The sequence below is a fragment of the Stylophora pistillata genome, chromosome 1, assembly GCF_964205215.1.
Source record: "Stylophora pistillata chromosome 1, jaStyPist1.2, whole genome shotgun sequence".
NCBI lineage: Eukaryota > Metazoa > Cnidaria > Anthozoa > Scleractinia > Pocilloporidae > Stylophora > Stylophora pistillata.
Window position 1 is genome coordinate 46,423,475 of NC_142519.1, and position 22,863 is coordinate 46,446,337.

The 22,863-nt window shown below is 38.4% G+C and overlaps 1 pseudogene; it reads right to left on the reverse strand.

The window, feature by feature from the left end:
• Positions 1-15,948: 15,948 nt before the first annotated feature.
• Positions 15,949-22,770, reverse strand: LOC111330333 (uncharacterized; annotated as a pseudogene).
• Positions 22,771-22,863: the final 93 nt, after the last annotated feature.

A 22,863-nucleotide genomic window follows, 5' to 3' on the forward strand; every position in this document is an offset into this window, starting at 1 on the left:
TTGCTTTCTTTTGCGCTTTTCACGAGCAAAGTTCATTTGCCTCTACTAGGGGGGACTGATATCTGCCATTTTACGGCTACCAACGCTCGTTTCAGTTTTCGTGAATTTTCTGGGATAGTGAAGCAATTCTGAGAAAAAAAACCTTACCACGTTTCTAAGTTCACTATAAGGTATCTCTGGCCAAAATATAAAGGTTTTCAATTTTTCGATCATGTCCCACATTTTTCGATTTCTACTCGGTCAATTCAAGCATTCACTCTTAATCGTATGCTTTAAAGTGTAACTTGGCGTTAATAAGCTCGATTAAAATTTTTCAAAGACAACAAAGTGGACAACTTCTTATGTCTTCGTTCAACTTAAATTCAAGTTTATTAAATACATTACTTATCAAACCAGAAACCAATTACGACAAAAGAATAGAACTAGTAAAAAACACATAATTAACGATACCCAGAAGAGAAACAAAGACAAAAATTAATCACGCCTAAAAAAACCCAAAATGTTTAAGAAATCGAAACACAATTCAGCTACCATTATAATATTCCATGTACATTTTCCTTTTTAGCGCCGAAAAAGCAACATGTAGAAAGCAAAAGACAAAAACAAAAGCAAAAAAACTATGGACAGGCAAATCTTCGAATTCATCGAAAATTCGACGAAGGAACGATGATGGCTATGGACAGTGACGATTGAAACAGAGTACAGAGCTAATTGACTTTAGAAAGGGTCGACATTGTTCGCGACGTGCTGAAGCATAATGCCACAAAGTGTTATCTCTGATTTTATTAATCTTTCACAATTTCATTTCTTCATTATACACAACCTTCGTCGAGTATTGTCTTCGCCTATATATAACGGTCGTCACAAGGGACCATCTTGACTGCTTTCATTTCTTGGGCCATTATTGCCACTCTTTTCAGCTCCCGCTGGAAAGGTGAACGCAATTTTTTTACAGCACTTTTTCGTTTGGCATCACCCACCTAAGAACAACAGCGTCAGAGAAAAAAAATTCGTCGCCCATCTCTTGCTTAGGATATGAAACAAATTCGTTCTATGGCGGTATCATATCGGCCAATTAGTTTCTAAGCAAGTTGTCAAGGGGAACACGCCAAATTTTGATGAACGACCTGTCAAAAATCTGGTCTATAATGTGAAGTACTCAACATTTAACAGTCAAAAGCCTAAACTACTTAGGGGTGCCTTTAGGGTTGACAAAATCATTCGAAGACTGTTTCTCCTCAGTGTAAATGATGGCGAGTTTTCACCAACTGCAATTCCAGGCTTAATTCCAGTTGAAAATAAATGCAAAATAAGATTGATTTTAAATTGCTAATATGCAGAAGTTTATCTGTTAGGAGGAACAAAAATCAAAAAGGCCAGAATGAAATGGGCTTTCATACTCATCTAATTACCAAGTACACAGAGACAAGTGAAGAACAGATTAACCCTAATATTTTTTAGGTATCTGAGGTATTGTATGTTATAACACTACCTATGCAACAAGTTATATGTAGAATACTCTCTGTTCTCACAAAATGTAAAGAAAACGCTGCAAAAACATATCCCATAGTTGACTACCTCGGTCCACTTATGCTTTTTATACAGATAAATTTTAATGATAAATTTTTCCCTACTAATACTTGCGGGAAATGATTCTTGAAAATCTTTTGTTCTTAATCGCTTTGTCTCCTTTATTTATGTGATATAAAAAGCCACCAAATTGTAAACAAAACTCTTCCATTCCGTTCCATTTCATTACCTGAATTGAATAAAAAGAACGCGTGGACTTTTTTCACAGCAACATGAAAATCAACAAAGAAACCCTGCAAAAACGTTAGATCCAACAATATAAGCCAAGCAAAGATGGATTTTTAAAGTCCTTTCCCTTAGAGAATATGAGAAAGAAAACCACTTGTATTTCATTATTTCTTTCATTACATAATAGTTCATGCCTGAGTGACAAAACAGGAATATGTTCGACTGCTTAAACCACACCCTAGCCTCACGATACGGTTATCAGTTGAATGAAGCGCGGAAAAAATTGGTGATGGTAGCTTTGACCTTAAAATCATGGTATTTTTGAACGTTACCTTCCTGGTTTTAAGTGGTTGCCAAATCTCAGGAGCTGTGCATCGCCAACCGTCAAACAAGAAAGCCAGCCAAAAGAGGTCAAAAGACACGTTTACACCTTGCCACGTTGTCCGTGACAACATGATCTTCTGTTGCGCCTCAATCAAAATCGTAGAATTATCATTCAAACTGAATTTTTTTAACTAAAGGTACCCTCTCCTTTCCTCCACTATATGCATCTCCAACTTGACACTGGAGGGTTTTAGGAAGGAAGCAAGAAGCATCCATGTTTATGATTTGCTTAGTAGTCTGAAAATAATTTTTAGTCCAATTTTTCTAAAACTCACACGCCGAACCATAACGAAGACCACGAGATTTTTTCTGCAGACAGGAAAAAGGGAAAAAAATGGTCAGCCTTAGAAATTTTGATTGAAACGTTGTTTCTACGTATGAAGCACGATCCTCGCAGTAGAGAGTGCTATTTATGCAATAGCGAAAATCAGACCTGAAAAAAAAAAATCAGGCCTGTACGGGATTCGAACCACTGACTTCTGCGATACTAGTGCAGTGCTCTACCAATTGAGCTAACAAGCCAACTGGGAGCAGGCCTTTAAGTTTATTCGTAATAAACCCGTGATGATAAATCAGATATGATGAATATATGAAGTTCATATATATTTGAACTGCGGTTATAGCTACGTATGATGCACGATCCTCGCAGTAGAGAGCGCTATTTATGCAATAGCGAAAATCAGACCTGAAAAAAAAAAAATCAGGCCTGTACGGGATTCGAACCACTGACTTCTGCGATACTAGTGCAGTGCTCTACCAATTGAGCTAACAAGCCAACTGGGAGCAGGCCGTTAAGTTGATTCTTAATAAACCCGTGATGATAAATCGGATATGATGAATATATGAGGTTCATATATTTTGAACTGCGGTTATAGCTACGTATGATGCACGATCCTCGTATGATGCACGTCGTTTCTGTAAGTACATACATCCCGACGCCTTTATGCTTTATGTTAACGCCCTTGATTTAAAAGCAAAGGAAGTGCTGAAGCTCTCCAAACTGATTTAAGTTCATTTTATTTTCGCAAAAATTCAAAGAGAAATTTCTCTCGCAATTATCCAGTAGCTAATGAAAAGGATCGTAAAACACAAAGCAAAACAGAATGAAAAATAATTGAAGTGGCGTAACTTGGTGCGAGTCGTTCTTTCTACAATTCCGCCTATTCCTTTCTGCTAAGCCGCTGATGCCGGATTATTTTACTTTCCACGACAACCCCACACTATAACGGTGTATTCCAGAATTGGTCTAATCGTAAGAATCTCAACTTTTTCTCAAAAAGTGGAATAATTGTTAAATACCTTTGCACATTGAAGGATTACAAGATGCATATGCAACCCTGTAAATGTTTTTCTCTTTTTTGCAGCTTATAATAAGCTACTCCTTCGATCGGGTTGCTTGAAATATTGCTAAACTTTTGTTTGTTTTCATTTGGTATGAACCTCTTGAATTAGTACCGAATGAGATCAAAACCGGCCTGTAAGAAACAAACCGTCTGAACATATGACCTCCGTCGAAGAATGTGTTGTTTGCTCAATTAAAAAAAAAACTATCCGTGACGGCTCATTTTACTAATGCACGCTTTTAGGTAATTGTTTGAACGGCTTAAGTGATGGTTAGTTCAAAACAAATAGTGAACCTTGTATGGCTTGTTCGCAAAAAGATACTAATTCAGTGGTGTCTGTGCCACAAGATCATTTACCTTTCCACCTCGATGGAGCAGTTTCCCCTCGTATAAAGAGAGGTAGGTAGTTATGAAAAGTCCTATCCTTACCAAGGGCAAAACTGAACAGATCTTGGTCTGTGGAATTAATTAGCTATGCAAATGATAAAACTGTTCATCAGGTGCTGTATTTGAGCAGAAAAGAGAAAGAGAAGATCGGTTACTAAAGAAAATGTATCTACAGCTATGTATTTCATAAATATCGTGTATTTTATCGTGGTGATCTAACGGATTTCTTTTAATGTTGGCACTCCATGAAATATCATTAAGTTTCGATGAAAAATTAGACGCAACATAGTGAGTTTTTATATGATTAAGTGCCTTTTCATTCAGTAATTGCAGCAGACCAGCTTTGACTATATATGGCCATATTTTTTTACAGATACTTTTGCCTTCAAGTTGAAGTACATATGGGTGCGGACAACATGATGAAGGGATTTCTCATCATGAGGCTTTACATTACGACCTTGCCTTCGTTTTTTGTCTTCTTTACAGGAAAATCCTGGGGTCTATCATTGTTCTTCGAGTTAGCTTTGGAAAAATTGGAAGCATAAGTTATCTCCAGACCACAAGGTAGAAATAAATACGCCGTCGTAAGCATACAAATAAGCTTTCTTTGCCAGATGCACGGGAGCATTTCGTTATTCTTTCACACTTTACAAAACAAGAGGAGAAATCTTTTCTCCATTGCGTTTTACTTAACTTTGAATGTGTGGAAAACTACGCAAAAAAGTGCAGGAAAGACTTTCATGAAAATATAATGTATTCAGTCGAGAGGACGCATCCACTGTGCGAGTTTCAAATCGACCTCTACAATCTGTGCACACGGGTAGAGCGTATCATACGAATCAGATTCACTGAACGAGTTTAATTAGTCGCTAAATCGTCGAGTTCCCCTGCTAGTGAGTCCCTGAATCAATAAGACGAAATTGCGATGTATAAACAGAGCCTAAGTACAGACTTTTCACTCAATATCAATACGAGATTTTACGTCAGATATCCCCAGGTATTTAAACTAGATTAGCATCCTTGCCTAACAACTCAGAGTGTATTGACCACAATGTAATTAGGCAGTTTAATAAAACCAGGACGGCAATGGCAAAACAACAACGTGAAATAACCAAACTTTGCGTTGTCTGGAGAGCGCGAAGGGCGGCGGCTACGTTTTTAAATTGCTATTTCTAATTTATTAGTGTTTTTCATATTCAGCTTTGAGATAGTTCCGAAAATGAGGAACAAACTAAATTACTTTAATATGTATCGCGAGTTTCGTAGATAAACTACAAGTTTATCTTTTAGGTCGAAGTCGTCCATAGCGACGCCGTCTTCGTTTCTTAAGCTCCCTATTGAAGGAATCGTGACAGGCTCTTCTTTCTTTCCAGAAAAGGACTAAAAGCTGTTTTCGCTTTGCTTTCACTGTTGGGTGTGACCTTGTCGCTGGGATTCTGTGTTGAATTTCATGTTGCTGCGGAATATGCCTATGTGTTATTGAATTCCATTCAGGTAAGTTGCATGACGCAATTAAAGCGGATGGTTATTGATGCAGTTGCTTTCAAAGCATGAGGCTCGTGGTACGAGGCTTCCTAGTCAGAAATGTAGATGAGAAGCAAAATGAGGGAGATGCAGCAACAATGAATGAAAGATGATCAAGTATATATTTTTATCTCACAAGAGTGAGGTAAAAAATAATTTCCCATAATGATTGTAGATCCAGATAAAAATAAATCCAAATAAAAGGTGTAAACGAAACAACAAGCTTCACAGGGAGGGTACATTTTAATCTATTGTAGGATTGCATAGTTACAACATAACGGAGCCTTTTCATTGAGCTGGGCACTCATTTTCTTAGAAAACTACTCTAACTGCATACTCATTAAAATGTAAGGGTGTTCTGGTCTTTTTTTTTTCCCACTGTTTACATGATGACGAGGTGAGTATAACCCCCGATAACAATTCTTGATCCGCTTTATATTTTGATTTTTAGCTGAATCTCTGGATTCTTAGCGAATTCCAATATATCAACCGAGTGTTGAAATGCCAACACCAAATGAAATGTGTTCAAAATGAAGGAATATCATGCGGAACCCAGAGGGACTTGGTCAAAAGGACTTGGCACTAGAACAGCACAATGAAATAAAATCTCGCATTCTGGTTGGTTAACGAAGTGAGGTATTTAGCGCGGAATTGCGAGTTAAAAACGAAGCTAAGTGACATAGTTTCGCATCTACGTATACATAACAACTATGAGTAATTTTTTTTAATTCGGTTATGCTATTCAAAGAAAATCCATTACTTGACTCGCGAATTCCGCGCTTTATTGTACTTGAAAACCGATCTCATCGCTTCGCGATTCGTGCAATATATGGTTTTCAAGTGCAGTCTCAATGCGGAATTCCTTTTTGAAGTAATGAATTTTCCAATATCCGTTGGCTGAAGTTCTTCGTATTTTCCTCATCAGTTTACCTTGATCGTGATTGAACGATATGGCATACAAAATGTTGAAAATCTTCTTCCATGCCACATGATATAAGAGAGAACTTGTTACTATTTTTTCTCGACCTTTTCGATCTTCTTTCTTAGGTTCGTGATGCCATGAATAAAATGTTGCATAAAAAGAAGCACAATCTCCAGCAATTCAAACATGAGCCCAAAAAAGTAACAAGAACCTTCCAAGACAGCAACAGGTGGGGTAGTCATGTATGAAAGAAATTTGCATCATATACAATTAACAACGGGTAAAAACGAAAAAAAAAATGCAAAGTACCAAGATTAATAATACCCTGGTGTTATCTACCTGCACCATACGCTGAATAATCAACAGACGGTTAAAAAAAAAAAGACATTATTGATGCATTAGATAGATGACGGTTTCGGAGCTATTTCCTTTGTGGAATCCAGTCGTGATATGCATGATAATCAAGGTACCCTCATTAACAACGTTTAACTGAAATATTTAACCTGTGACGTTTTGGAAAGGCTGCATCGTGGTCTTGTTGAATAACTAAACAAACAATTTAGTCAATAATACAATTTGCAATTTCCGATCCGCTTCATTCCCAGTAGTCCTTAATCCTTGTTCGTTAAATTTTCCACGGTTCCTGCTGTTTTACCTTTGATCTTTATTCTCTTAAAATCGGTTGAGCTTTTTTTTTTGGCGGCGGATGAGTACAAGAAATTTAGTCATGTTGGTCCTTCTACTCGTCAAGTAACTTTAACAAGAGAAGCCCTAAACTGTACTGGACAAGTGTGAATCCAAGCTCAGAGCGTTCTTTCATACGTTTTCATAGTATGATAAACTAATAACTATTTCCGTATGATGCACGATCCTCGCAGTGGATAGCGCTATTTAAGCAATAGCGAATATCAGACCTGAAAAATAAATCAGGCCTATACGGGATTCGAACCACTGACCTCTGCGATACTAGTGCAGCGCTCTACCAATTGAGCTAACAAGCCAACTGGGAGCAGGCCGTTACGTTGATTCGTAATAAACCCGTGAAAGTGATAAATGATATGCAATGAATATATGAAGTTCACATATTTTGAACTGCGGTATTAGATACGTATGATGCACGATCCTCGCAGTAGATAGCGCTATTTCAGCAATAGCGAAAATCAGACCTGAAAAATAAATCAGGCCTATACGGGTTTAGTACGAATCAACTTAACGGCCTGCTCCCAGTTGGCTTGTTAGCTCAATTGGTAGAGCGCTGCACTAGTATCGCAGAGGTCAGTGGTTCGAATCCCGTATAGGCCTGATTCATTTTTCAGGTCTGATTTTCGCTATTGCTTAAATAGCGCTATCTACTGCGAGGATCGTGCATCATACGTATCTAATACCGCAGTTCAAAATATGTGAACTTCATATATTCATTGCATCTAATAACTATTTCCTTGTTCTTTTTGTAGGACAGTGCAAAGTTTACATTGTTGATTAAACCGAAGACAAATGAAAACCACAAATTTGAACAAAAGTCAAGGCGATGAAGTATGAGAACTTAAGAATCAGCCACTCTTCTGTAACAAGTTTAGAAACATAGTATTTATAATAAACAAAAAAATGTCAATAAGGTTGAAAAACTTGTCGAAGGAGCAAGGCTCACAAACCGAAGCAATGATTTTAAATATTTTCCTATTTGATACGACTCAAGAGTATTTAACAAACATTGAATTAATCAAGTATAACTTCGAATGTGAATACAAAATTTGAATGTCTTTAACATGTAGTGTAATGTTAAAAAAACAACAAGTACGAAAACTAGACTTTCAATGAATCGAAATTTTCCCCAAATAAAGGAAAACCTTCATCTTACAGATAGTGGCATGGCATCATTAGCTTCCTAAACTACGTAAAAATGTTGAAGAGTGTTATTTGAAAGCAGAGTTGGTCCTTACCAGAGACTGAGGCCAATATTCCCTGACCTGGTTCAGAAAAATACTTATCAACGAGCTAAGAAAAGAAACCAAATGGAAGGACTGATTAGGAAGGGGGAGAATTGGGACTGGTTAGGAAGGAGGGAGAAAGTGGGGCCTGAAGTAAGACGATAATTCGAGAGCGAGTAAGGGAGAGTGTTAGCCGGGCTGATTTGAGGATTGTCCTTTAGGAAAAAAGAAAAACGGGATGAGGACCCAAGTGGGGTCATAGTTAGCAAATTTGATGGGTGGGCGGTCTAAAGCTATAACTGCATTAACAGATCACTTGTCCCTCACGACAACCACGGAGTTGGATAAGTTTTGATGCATGTATGCATGCAGCTCCTTAAATTACATCACGCTCGGTTTTCCAGTTTGATTTGTTTTGTAAAAACACATGCATGTAATTTGTGTATTTAGTTTATTGTTGTCCGGATTTCAAAGCGGCATTGCATCGCGTTGTGGCCCACGAAGATACCAAAGTTGCATAATTTCTCGCTGCTTTCTAAGGGCAGGGGTGGGGGACGAACGACCGTCTAATTTTGAATTTTTCGATTTATACGAAAAAAAAAAGTAGAATTTTTTGATGCACTTTCCGAAAAAGGTTATCAAAAGGATCTTAAAACGAATTAGGAAATTTTGTAACATTTGGCGGATTCTCGATATTTATCATAATTTATCTATAGATAGTTGAATGTTGACTTATCCTTGCTATCATTGTTTATAACTAAGTGCACTACACCAAGGAAAAGAGAGCTTTGACAAACTGAGGAAAGCCGCTAAATTTTCTCAAAATCTAGGAATACCAAACATTATTTCTAAGCCCATTACAATCTTTGCCACGTTATAAGAAGAGCAATAGATCACTTGCAGCAAAAAACTGAGTAGCTTGCGAGTGCTCGTCAAAAAAAAAACTCTGGACTTGATTTCTTGTTGCTTGCTCTCTCTTTGACTTCTTTACAAAGAGAGAATTTTTATACATCTAAAAGAGAGAAAATAAGAGCAAAACAAAACAAAAGAGTGATTCTAATCCGACGCGTTTTTGTTTTCCTTAAGCCGCTAAGCTTTATTAATTAATTCTTTTTTTTTTTTAAAGTAAACGGAACGAATTTTTCCTCGGTAAATTGAGGAAACCTCTGGTGTTACTGTAATACTCTCTGTCTGATTATACCTCCAAGGAAAGAAAGAGTTATAAAGGGAATCGACCCTTGACGTCCAAACGCATTATATTACAAAAAGAAGAAAACCTTCAATAGCTGAATTTTTATTTTGTCATCGACAAAGGCACAAAAAAGGATTCCTAAGAAAAGAAGCGTTAGGCCTCCTGTTTATAAAACCGTCAGTACGCTGCACGTACGCTCTGACTTTCCTTTATCTCATACTTTTAAAATTGATCTGGATAGCCCTATGATGGAGCGGCTTTCCATCCCTGCAGGAAGACCTCTTTTCAATGGCTTCATTAGCGAGAACGTGGTGTGAGAACTACAAAAATACATAGCAAATAAAATGATCTACACTTTAAAAAACTAAACAATGGTATGAAAAGTCGGTTCTCGTTCAACATTGCAAAGATTACGCACTGGGTAGGTTTTCCTTTTCTACAGTACAGAGAATGAGAATGGTCACTACCCCGCAATGCATCTTGGTTAAGCAGGGCATTTTCTGGTCATACGCGAATAAACAATGCAATGCGTCACTTAGGGAAATAGAGTGCTGATATGGTCGATATTCTCATGAATCTACGTGTATGCCTGTAGGTTAATCACTCTTATTCGTCGTGGTGACAGCAGTAAGGAACATTGCCTATATTTTTATCTTATTATGATCTTGCTTTGTATTCCTCTCTCTTTTCCTATGGCAACCTTCTTGTTTTTGATAAACGCCTTGCCTGAGTCGTGCGAGCACAAAGTCTCTAATTAATGAGATCCCGTTCAACTTAGCTGTCATTAATTAAGTTCGAGTTTCCTGCTCTAGAACGATCCTATTTTGGAAAAAAAACCTCCTCCAAAGATCTAGTTTTATATTTCATGAGCTATAAATAATTCTCTATTTCAACACCTTTTACAGAAGCATAAAGTGCTTTTTTTAACCGGAAAGCAATGTAAACGATAACTGCAGCTTTTACTGACACTCTCTCGCTATCTGTTCAACTGATTTCCTTGGTTTGTTTTCAAGGACGTTTGTTTATTTTTATCGACTGAAAAAGACAGAATAGGTAACACTTGTCCCTGATCGACGAAAATCAACCCTACACTCTACTTTGAACTTATTACCTAGATATGACCGATTTTTTTAAGTCCAGGGAAAAACCATATTCAATCATCTCCTTGAAGTTCCTCTTTACTCGTGGCAACTCGACCCTTGTTTTGTTGTTTACAGGCGGTTAATCTCAAAGAGCAGCATGAAAGTGAAGCCAAGGTTTGGTCGCAAAGGAGTCTTATTCATCTCGTGACTGTTTACCTCAGTGTCTATTTTTGTCCCTTCAATAAGCACAGATGGGAGATTAGTAACTGTTTTTCTCTGGCCTTTCTTCTAGTGAGGACGCCGAATAAATTCCCTTTAGAAAAAGAGGCAGGTTTAGTACTTCTGGAGTGAACTTCTCAGACCCCTCAGTCTAAATTTTCATTTCAACCCAGGAGTTATTTATTGGATTGACAATTGCCTCGCTCATCTTTATGTTGTTGATATTGCTGTCACTTTTTGTTCTGTCTATTTCTATTCCAAATTAGTCTAGATTGCATATGAAATCCTCCAAAGACCAACAACTATTTAGGGATTCAAAATGACATGAAAAATTATAAGACGTCTATTAAAGTTTGAATGTTTGAATGGCTCCAGGCGAGAGAATTTTTAGCTTCATGGGGAGCCAGTGCTGCATTTGTTCATAATACTCCAGAAGCTTAATTGATTGATTTAATAATCAAAACATTGATATTTTTGTAATTTGAATTGTTCTTCGCAATTTTTTCTTGGATATGAAAGGCTTTATCTCCATACCGACGGAACATTTGAAATAATGTTGCCTCTGTACTTGAAGAACAAGTGACAAGAATGAAGGTAATTTACATATGAGAAACCTCAGGTATTTTAAGGCTTGAGTCAAAGTTATAAATATCCATCTTAGTAAGTCCAGATTCTCCTATTTTTTCTTTTAGTTGCTGTTTCCTTTTCGCTCCTTGAACTACCTTACTAACATGACGAAATTGAAAGCAGGCTAAATCTGGCGTGAAAATAAGCTCTCTTTTTCGTCTGCAGACATAATCTGTTTTGAGAAGCGAACAGTTCTCCGATAGAAAAGCGCTTGAAAAGCAATGCACTTCGAGGAACAGATAACGACAACTTGTAACTTTCCCCAGGATGGATAACAACGGAGCAATTTTTTCTTGTTCACTGTGCTTGCTTATTAATCCTCGAGATAGTCATAAACGCAGATCATATTTTAGGGCCCTTAACATGGCTATTCTTTGTATGCAGCTAATTGAACTTAGCAAACACGAAGTCATGAATCACAACCGAATCACATACCTGTTTGAATGTACCTCTAGTATTCTTGTTGACCTCTGTTTCCACCGAAGATTCTGTTCTTTGAATCAATCATGGTGTAATCACTTCTTGCTTCGTTCGATAAAAGTCAATGCTCAAACAGCAAGTATGCATATCGAATCATTTGAAAGTCCAAAAATAACGATTTTACGCTTTAGTTTACGTCCTTGAACTTATGGGGAACCAAGACTTGGGAAACATAAGTGAGTGATTTAGTGATCACAACATTAATCTTTTGGTGACGAAATAGCTCTTCACAATGTGTTTTTGGATATGTTCTATGGCATGGTGCACTTGTCTTCGTACATATTACAAGCGCAAAAAGCAATGAATTAAGTTGAAACCTTTCATATAATGTTACTATAACAAGAATGGCTGGTGACAGGAATCAAAGTAATTTGTGAAAGAGATATGTCTCATTTGGGAAGCCTTGGGTGCATTCTCCATGTTTTTTTCTAAAATTCCCATCGTATCTTATATTGGCTGTGTTCTTATAAAGTCCAGGGCTTCCAGTCGACGAAGAGAGGATGACTAGGAAAAGATCACCGCTGTTTTTAAAAAGTTCAACATTAAGTGAGAAATTTGTTTATTCAAATGCCTTAGAGAATCCGGAAAGGCGGTGCAATAGTAAGAAATTGCTCCTTTTTCACTCTTTTTTGTCAGTTTGTCTTTTAGTTTCTATGAGTTTCTGGCCTTACTACGTTATAAAGTGCTTGTTTGTTCGTCTGATTTCCAGCCTTGCATATAATCTAATCTACGCAATTGCAAATTTGCATTTTTCAAGTGAGCCCAGTTGAGTTATACTTCCCTTTCAACAAGAAAGTTCGTATTCTGAGCAATCTGCATACAAAATTTAACTTTTAATAATCACGAGGCTATGCTAATAAATTGATAACTATATCAAACCCTTTCGCCGCAGGAATAAAATTTCTAAAGTATTGAGAACGGGTCACGGTTTTGAACATTCTCGATTTTTCGCTTTCGTTTAATTTCCTTTCTTACTCAATCTTCAGTGTCAATTCTTCGGTGAAAGAACAAGCATGTTGATTTGCATGTTCAGTGGAGCGCGTAGTAAAGAATTAGGATTAATTATCGTAATTGCGAATTCGGATCGACTACGCGCGGCGGGAAAATAAGGTCATGTGACTTACAATTTAAAAGGAACAATTTATGATGCTGTAACGACATTCGAAGCTGGTCATCAACGGTCGTAAACGTAAGCATCAAGATAAAGCATCGAGAGAGCGAATCAAGGGACCCAACTACTCAGAAGCACAAGTTGTAAATTACGAAACCATTTGTCGCTTCAACTAAGAATATTGTAAGTAATAATTTAACCCGAAACTATTTCATTTTCAGTTGACTGCGACGTAACCACGGTGCTTTTCATTTTACTTCACATTCGATGTTTGTCACCAGCGTTTTGCTTTTGGCCGAGTTTACTCAAAGTGTGAGATCATAGCGGTTAGAACTTCCTATTTGAATATATGAGTACAAACAATTAAGCGTTAAAGAAAGAAGCTTTAGAAAAATGCTTTGAACTAACCTGTGTGTTGTGTTCATTTTCTTTAGCTGAAACATAAGACCCTTGCACTGAACAAATCAAAGCCGGATGGAAAAAATGTACTCATGAAACGATTGAATCTAGTATCTGCTACACTCAAAACTCTGTTCGCGAACGTGGCAACTTCTGTTTCTTTTTAATGTGTATTCAGGTAAGCAAAGGCAAACCAGTGCATTTTCATAATCATGCCCCAGGGAAGTAGCTCTTTTTCTAGCATGTGTCTCGCCTCCGGCATTCGCCGCTTACGCGTGCTTCTGCTCGCCTAAAAAACGCCGAAAGGAACGACGCCTGTTCTGCATGTTACATATTAAATAGCAGTATACCATTCTCTCTCCCCTTCCCGGCCATGATCTTTCTTGTCTTTAAATATTGAGTTTAGGGAAATGTCTAACATTCTACCATTCTTGGGAAAAATTGGGAATGTTCAATGTTGCTGTGCTTTTCATTGTAAATTAAGATGAATAAATAATCTTTAATTTATTGACCTCTTTCCTATGTTAATTTTTAATGCCAATGTAGAAACAATACTCTAATCAGCCTTAAAATTAAAAAAAAATAATAATAAACTTAGTATCCTATGCATCTTTACAGATTGCTACACAAAAAGAACGAAATTAGGGAGATAAGTCAAGTAGACATTAAGTTCAGGGGAGGAGGTAGGACGATATCTCGAGGGCAAGAAAGGGAGAGTTTCAGGACTGATTTGAACAATGTCCTCCGGGAAAGAAATTGGGCTAAGGACCTTAATGGGGTCATTTCAGCATATTTGATGCGTGAGCGAACTAAAGCTATAACTGCAAGGATAATCTATTGTCCTTTACGACAACCACTGAGTTGAATTTGATTTGATGATCATTTTGTCGCATAGAGGCAGGCAGCCCCTTAGATTACATCGCGCTCTGTTTTCCAAGAAAACAATCACCTTCAGACTATTTTATTGAGAATCAATTTTGTGACATTTGCTATGTAAACACATGTTTCAAATTTGTGTGATTTTATTTATCGTTGTCTGGATTTCAAAGTGGGATTGCATCGCGTTGAGGCGCACGAAGTTCCCAAAGTTGCATAATTTTTCACTGCTATATAAAGGCAGGGGTGGGGGACGAACAGCCGTCAACTTTTGAACTCTTCGATTTATACGGCAGCAAAGTGCAGTACAACATTTTGATATAATTTCCGAAAAGGGTTCATCAAAAGGTTCCTGAAGAAAATAAAAATGATTTTCGAAAATTTGCAACGGTCGGCGGATTCTCGATATTTATCATAAACTTTCTACAGATGGTTGAATATTGACCTATCCTTTGAAATTCCTATCAATGTTTGACCTCCTAGGAAATAAAGAGGTCCGAAAGGAAATCGACCCTTAACAGCCAAATGCATTATATCAACGAGCTTAAGATCCGATGACGGCAGAGGGGGCTTGGGGAGAGATCGCCGTTGCAATGGCATGAAAAATAGCCTTAAGATAACGCGCGCGACGGCGGCTTGACTCGCTCTCCTCTTCGAAGTTTAGGAAAAGCAATTGCTACCTATAGAAAGGTTCGTGGATTGTTGATCGAACGTTTTGATGATAGTGACATTCAGAAGATGAATTTTTACTGTTGAATGATGCCAGCATTTCAAATAATGTCGATTATCCCTACCAGAATTCAAATATTTTGACTAAGAAGGACTCGACGGAAGTGAGTGTTTGGCAGAGATCGTTACCGAAAAAGGGACATACCTATTCTCGCAGACGTAATGGGGCGGCTTGATTCGTATACATGTGAACAAGGGACTCTAAACGATGGAATTGAATGCCTTTCTCTTTTGTTGAGAAGATTAGCGTACCCTCGTTGGTATTCGTAAGTGACCTTTTTAAACACGGGAAAAGTCTGAATCTAAGCATAGACATGTAAACAAGGCAGCATAATACAGGTATAATCTTATCATGATGATACATGTTAAACCAATTTCCTGAAGCAAACTTTTCACGCTTAATCAAGGACGTTTTTTATGGCTGAAAAACATTACCGAAATGGTTGAGTATGAAAATTTTCTCAGATGAACCATAGTTAGTGGTCGGTTAGACTCCAGAAAAGACTCCTGGAATAATATCATGGCCATCAATTTATGTCCGAACTAGTGTACGAATTTTCCATCGAAATAAAGAGAAATGGTGAAATTGTAAAACTTACTGGGTTGCCTTTTGACATCGAGCTAGTTTTAGTGACGAACTATTTATGAGAAAGGCAAACGAATTATTTAAAATTTCCATGAACAAATCGTTTATTTTTGCTCAGCCATTTCACAGACATCCTCTCATAATAATAAACTGTTAAAATTGCCAACAATTTTCGCCCAAAGTAAGTTAAAATGGCGTTATTTTGCTAAAGTTTACTCACGTTTTAGCCACGACGGCAAAATGGCTTTCTTCACGTCACAGACAAGGCCGCTACGGCGGGAAACCTCACAACGACGGCAGCCGGAATTAATTCTGGCGGTAACTTCACTTCCGCTTGCCGTCCCAAATGTCTGCCGTCGTCGGATCTTAAGCTCGCTATTAGAAGAAGACGGAGACCTTCCAATGGTTGAATTTTTATTTTGTCATTGACAAACACAAAAAAAAGATTCGAAGGAGAAGAAGCGCTAAAGCTCCTATTAATAGATTCCTCACTAAGCTCCATGTTTTTTTAAAAATATACAGGGCCGATTCTATTTAAAAAAGTTTAGCCTTTTTTTAACCAAACTGAGCTCTAAGCCATCTTCAGCTGAGCCGAACCTTTTCCCTGAATATGCACTTTTGTGAGCAGTGTCAAGAAGGCCGAAAGCTTATTGTTGAAGGATATTTGTTTGCTGAAATTCATTCTCAGTCAAGGAAACTCCTGAGGCCCACTAAATACGCAAAACCGCGGTTTAGGTTTGACCCCATGTACAGAGTAAATAACCGGTTCACAGTGTTTCAAAATTAGCTTAATGAATAAAGGATACCAAATAGAAATTTTGGAGAAATTTATCTCCGATTTTATTTCACCGGGAGCGCTTTTACACCCAAACTTACGTGAAATTAGGCCTCCGATGAATTGTAATCTTTTCCCTCCAAGCGCAGAGAGGACCATTCCATTTGACTTCGAAATCATGTTTAGCAGGGCCTCTGCCTCCGAAATCGCTGCAGTTTTTTTTTTTTTTTTTTTTGCCAAGTCTTGAAATTGTCTTTCTTTCATTCCATGCTTTTAAAGCTGATCTAGTTAGCCATATACCATAACGGCTTTCCATCCCTGCATGTCAACCCCTTTCCGATGACTTCAAGAGCGCGAACGCCGATTGAAAACGACAAAAGTACGTAGCAAATATGCGATAGCCATTTGAAAAACCACAATGACTGCATAAAAATTCCGGGTTTCAATAAAGATCGCAAATATTTAGTAGAATAACATTATATTCACAGTGAGCTTTCCTATCCTGTTCTACAAAAGATGCTGAGAATGGCCACTCACCCTGCAATGCATCCTGGTTGAACAATGCGCTAAGTGATTTTAGAAAATGAAGTGCTGATCTTGAGTACGCAATAACTAATCTACTCATATCTATAACAAAATTTGGTCTTAATTAATCTCGAAGTTCCCACACGGAAAAATATACATGCATGATGATTGTTATTCGATGAGTTACCTGAACTTGATATCTGTAATCCAATGCAGTCAAACATAGTTAATAGAGCGAACTATGATTCAAAACATTGTACAAGTTACAGGGCAAGCACGAGTGTCTACAATTACATGGGCTGTCCGAAGTTCATCTAGCTTATTTTGAACATCTCTAACTTTAACATGTTCAAGGCCAAGGCTTCGAACATAACTCGCCAAAGCAAAATCATAGTATCTTTTGGCCTGGTCAACGTGACTCTGATGGTTGTGTGCATCGCCTATCTTTTCATAAGTTTCTCCAACTTTACGGTGATCAGATCCAAACTGTTTCGGACGAATGTCAAGTGCACGTGCATGGTAGCCCCTTGCTTGCTCGAAATTACCTAGTTCACTGCACACAGTACCCAAGTTACTGTAAGAAGTTGAGACATGTACATGCTCAGGTCCGAGCTGTTTCAGACGAATGTCCAGCGCACGCGCATGGTAGTCCTTTGCTTGCTTGAAATCACCTAGATTACTGTATACAGTACCCAGATTATTGTAAGATGTTGAGACATCTATATGGCCAGGTCCGAGCTGTTTTAGTCGAAGGTCCAGTGCACGTACATAGTAGCCCTTTGCTTGCTCGAACTCACCAAGACCACTATATACAGTGCCCAGGTTATTGTAAGAGTCTGCGACATCTACATGCTCAGGTCCGAGCTGTTTCAAAAAAGTGCCCAGTGCACTTACATAGTAGTCCTTCGCTTTCTCGAAATCTCCTAGACCACTGTATGCACAACCCAGATTATTGTAAGAAGTTGCGACATGTACATGTTTAGGACCGAGCTTTTTCAGACGAATCTCCAGTGCACGTGCATGGTAGCCTTTTGCTTGTTCGAATTCACCAAGGCCACTGTACGCAGTACCCAGGTTGTTGTAACAAGCTGCGACACGTTCATGATCATCTCCAAGCTTCTTCAGACGAATGTTCAGTGCACGTGAATAGTAGCCCTTCGCTTGCTCGAAATCACCCAGACCACTGTATACAATACCCAGATTATTGAAAGAGGCTGCGACACTTAGATGGTCAAGTCCGAGCTGTTTCAGACGAATGTCCAGTGCACATGCATGGTAGCCATTTGCTTACTCGAAATCACCTAGATCACTGTATACAGTACCCAGGTTATTGTAACAAGCTGCGACGCGTTCATGATCAGGTCCGTGCTGTTTCAGACGAATGTCCAGTGCACGTGCATAGTAACCTTTTGCTTGATCGAATTCACCTAAATTCCTGTGTACAGTACCCAGATTATTGTAAGAAGCTGCGACATCTATATTCTCATGTCCAAGCTGTTTTATACGAATGTCCAGTGCACGTGCATAGTAACCTTTTGCTTGCTCGAAATCACCTAGATCACTGTATACAGTGCCCAGGTTATTGTAAGAAGCTGCGACATCTACATGCTTAGGTCCGCGCTTTTTCATCCGAATACCCAGCCCACGTTCATAGTAATCCTTCGCTTGCTTTAAGTTACCCTTACGTTTATGTGCCATACCCAACAGGCTGTAAATTCGTGCTTTTTCTACATCGGTTTTTGTGTCACCTGCGTGTATCATTTCTAAGGCCACTTCAAAATAGCTCATTGCAGCTTGGTATTCACAATGGTTGAGGCACATTACTCCGAGGGTCTTACAGCCATAAAGATAGCCTTGCAATGGCACGGCACCTTTTTCGCCGACTTGAGATATTTCTTTATTGAAAAAAAGATATTTAGCATTCGTGATAAACTTTCTAAGGTGGGGAACTATTTTTGTGCCGATGATAAAGGAATCTAAGTCATCAAACTTGGAAAATGATTCAACAACCCCAACGACTCTCTTTATGTCTACATCCTTTGCACAATTTGTTTTTAAAGAGTCAAGAACACCACGAAAGACTCCATGTACTCGGATAAAGACACCATTTTCCTCTTCTTCAATTAATAACAGTGAGCAACGACTTATTCTCGAACCGATCCACTCTTTATCTGTCGATTCCTCATCCATTTCCATGATGTAGTTAATTGCGATGTCTTGAAGTATTGGCTGAGGCGAACAAAGAGCCAGAAAAGGGAACAGGTGATAAACAACTATGTCGGTCGTCATCGCCTTTTTCACAGCAAGTGCTATTGTTGTGGTCACGGATCTGTGGTAGCTTGGATTGGTCTCAGTAAGTATTGTCTCAGTCGTACTTCGTTCACCACTATCAAGCTTCTCCAGATAGTCACCCCAGCTAAAGTTCACCGATACTTTATTCTGCCGAGCTTGTCGCACATAGATGGCGGCACTCGCCAAGGCAAGAGGTTGGTAGTCTAATGCCTGCGCAATGTCACCTTCCAGTTTGCTATCATTTACTCCTGACAGGAGTCTTAACAACGAGCGGGCATCATCTGGATGCATTCCTTTACTGACTGAGATGTGTTGGATTGAGGAACTTGTCAAAGGGATGGAGACAGCGTCTTGTGTAGTTATCAGCAACTGACCTCTTGACCATTGTTTGTCTCCTGAATCTGGTAATTGAGTATGTACTTGAGATACACTAGCGTCATTGTCAACTATTAGCAGCCATGACGTGTAAAGAGAAATTCGCGCACTTATCAACCTTTTGAGACTTGTTATTCTCTCGTCTGCACTTCGGTCTGTGGAATTAATAGTGTTTGTGACAGCGTACTCCGGACATTTACAATGTCTAGCGAAAGAAACGTAGGATTCTAAAAGCGTTTCTGAGTTTTCAGCATTCAGAGTCATGACAAATGAGGTCGCAGAGGGAATTTCTTTGACTATCTCATCATATTTCTTGGCTACAAGATTGGCCAGTTGAGATTTTCCACTTCCTGGTTTTCCAGATATATACAAGGTACTTAAACTATCACCATTGGTGCATTTAAGAATTTTAAGCTCTTGGTAAATTTTATTAACTTCGGATTGGCGATCAGAGATTTCGTGTGTAGGTTTAGGTGGAAGAATACAAAACGGCCATACACTTGTATGAAGCTGCTGCTCAAGCACCTGTCGCTGCTCCTCCTTTAGTAACAGTTCCTTATCCTTCTGGAGAAGTGCATTGTCTTTATCTTGAAGTTTTTTTTCCTTCTCTTGAACTTGTTTACCAAGATCATCAACCTTCTTCAAGATGTTTGTCAACTCTTTCGTTGGGAAACTCGTTTGATTTTGGATATCATGGATTTTCTGTGTGGGAAGACCGAGCAAAAGAAATGCAGTGTTTACTTTCAAAATGACACTTTGGAGGTCTGTGTTCGAAAGATGGCCTCGTGAAATATGCGCAAATTCTTCATTTCGCAGCCTCCTGAGGTCATCCACGTGTGACTGAACCGTTGGATTAAGGCCATAAATGCAGTCTGAATAGAGGATGGCGTAAAACAGCATGGTACAATCCCATTCAGCTGTATCTCCGTTTTTCATGGTTCTCAAGAGACGAGCGTTTCGGCTTCTGTTTCGAGGAGACTCGCCATTCCAAAAGTCCAGTCCATTGTTAGATTTATCTTTCCAATCTCCCGATGTTATTCTGTAGCGACTGTCCCATTCTTGTTTGAAAATTATTCGCAAGCCTTCTGTAAGTACATCGGTAACCACGTAACAAATCCTGTAGTAGTTTAGTTGCTCTGCAGAGTACTCCAGTGCAGTGCACGTGGCCATTTGATATTCAGACCCTCTGAAAAATCACAATTTTGTCCATGGTAAGCCCATTCACCCAGTTATGACCAGTTTCTTTCGCAGATGTTCTTTAGAATGACATGCAACACTCTACAAAAGCATGGTTCTTTGGTGGGGAGTATGACAGCCAAAAGAAGCGTTGCGAAGATCAATGTAAACAAGGGAATTTTAAAAAAGTTGTAAGGGACAGGAAGATTGATAACTGGATTTAAAATTGAGATATGATAATCACGATGACGAGCATCTATAATCTTTCGAACTAAATTAAGTGGAAAACATGAGGATAGAGTTAACTTGAACCTGATCAATGTAAATTTGTTAATTGAGGACCAATTTATCATGTCAAATGGCCAACTCTTCGATTAAGAACTGACATAACTGCTTCGCACTGCGCATATTTATAAGTTATTCAATCTGACTCGTCTAGGGTCTTAAAGGCACAAACCAGACTCGTCGAATTTCTACGCAAAGCAAACATATTAAAAAATTCCGTATCAGATTATCTCATTACTTATTATTCTTTCAATTGTTGATTCATATTTTAGTTGATTCCCCATTCTTACTTGTCATAATTAGTGAGAGCATTTAGGAAGATTTTTTCCCTTCCAATTGGTAACTTCCTTCTTTCTTTGCTACTTCCAGAGTTTGATTGTAACTTTGCTGCGGTGTCATCTTTTGATTTTTCGTTTTTCACTCCACAGGAATTACACATTAGAAAGTAAACCGCCAGAAGAATCGCATATAATGACCGACAGGGGTTGGAGAATCGAGGCTTGATGTTGTTTATTTGAGCAATGACACTGCTATAATTGAGGTGATAGCCAAGATTGACTCATTATTCGCAGTCGGTGTTTTGTCCCCTTCTTCAAACATAATGTTATTTAATTGATGACATGGGGTGGTGTTCCTCTCCGATTTTATCCTCGCTTATACCTTTCATTTCAATTGGCTTCTCCTCTCCAGCTCGATACAAACCAACTACTATTCCTTTTAAAACCGCCATCACAAGCTCACTGAAAGAAGAAACCAAATATCCTGAAAAACAGTCTGTTGTCTGTCGATGCATCTCGAACGGGAAAAGCAGACGCTTCCGGTTCGCGGAATATGACAGCGGGACCTGAGCAAATTTTCTTTGTTCTCAGTACATATGCATTTAACAGTTGTAAACGCATAAGCCATAAAACAAGAAATAACGGTCTCTTTTTTTGATATTTACAAAATGACACTGGAACGAAATTATTTTAACAGCGAGCAGTATTTTACGCCTTGATGATAAAATTTGTCACTTTTTTAACCCTAACGGCTCATTTATTTGACCGTCTTATGGCTATCTGTTATCCCATTAGAACCCTCCGTAGTTAAAGAGGCTTCTCGACACATAGTCAATTATTTTACGGTAAATACATTCGCTGCCCGTCATTTTGTAGTTTCCTTGCAGTATTTTGAAGTTAGTCGGTATTTAATTAGAAATTGTACGTTTCGGAGTGGAAAGTTTCGAACAATATGTTAAAAGAAGCCAACTCTTCCGAGATATGTTCGCAAGATGAAAACGCCTCTAATACACCATTCACGGACAAAACAAAGAACCACATCCGTCCCATATCAAACTAGATGCCACCGGCTAAGCCTTCTACTGCCCTTTAGCCCTACTTGGAGAGATTATTGTATCCAAGCGAAAAAATAATTTTGTAAGACATTGAGGTCACAGCTCTTAAAGAGTTGAAAAAAAAAAACTCTGCTTTAAACCTCAAAAATTAACACAGCAACAGTAATTATGAATAAGACAGAAAAAAACAGAAGAAGCCAAAGTGCAAATCCGCCACCAGAGTTCACTACAAAACTCTCAAAGCATCGATAGTAAATAACAAGGAGGAAAGGGTTAATGAGATCATTGACCAAATGCATCGGCGGAACACATTGATGACCTTACTAAGAAATGGCTTTCGCAAACTCACAATCAGCCCTTGCTGATAACAATTTTGTAGAAAATCTGATTATCTCTTGCCAAAAAACGGAAACTCCCTTACGACACTTACCAGAGCAAAAATACAATTTGAAGACGATAATGCGAAGCGACCATAAAAGCCACACAAGGAGTCCATGCCGGTTTATCTCTACCTTTATTCACAACAAGGCGTGGTAAAAATAACTGACCAATCAA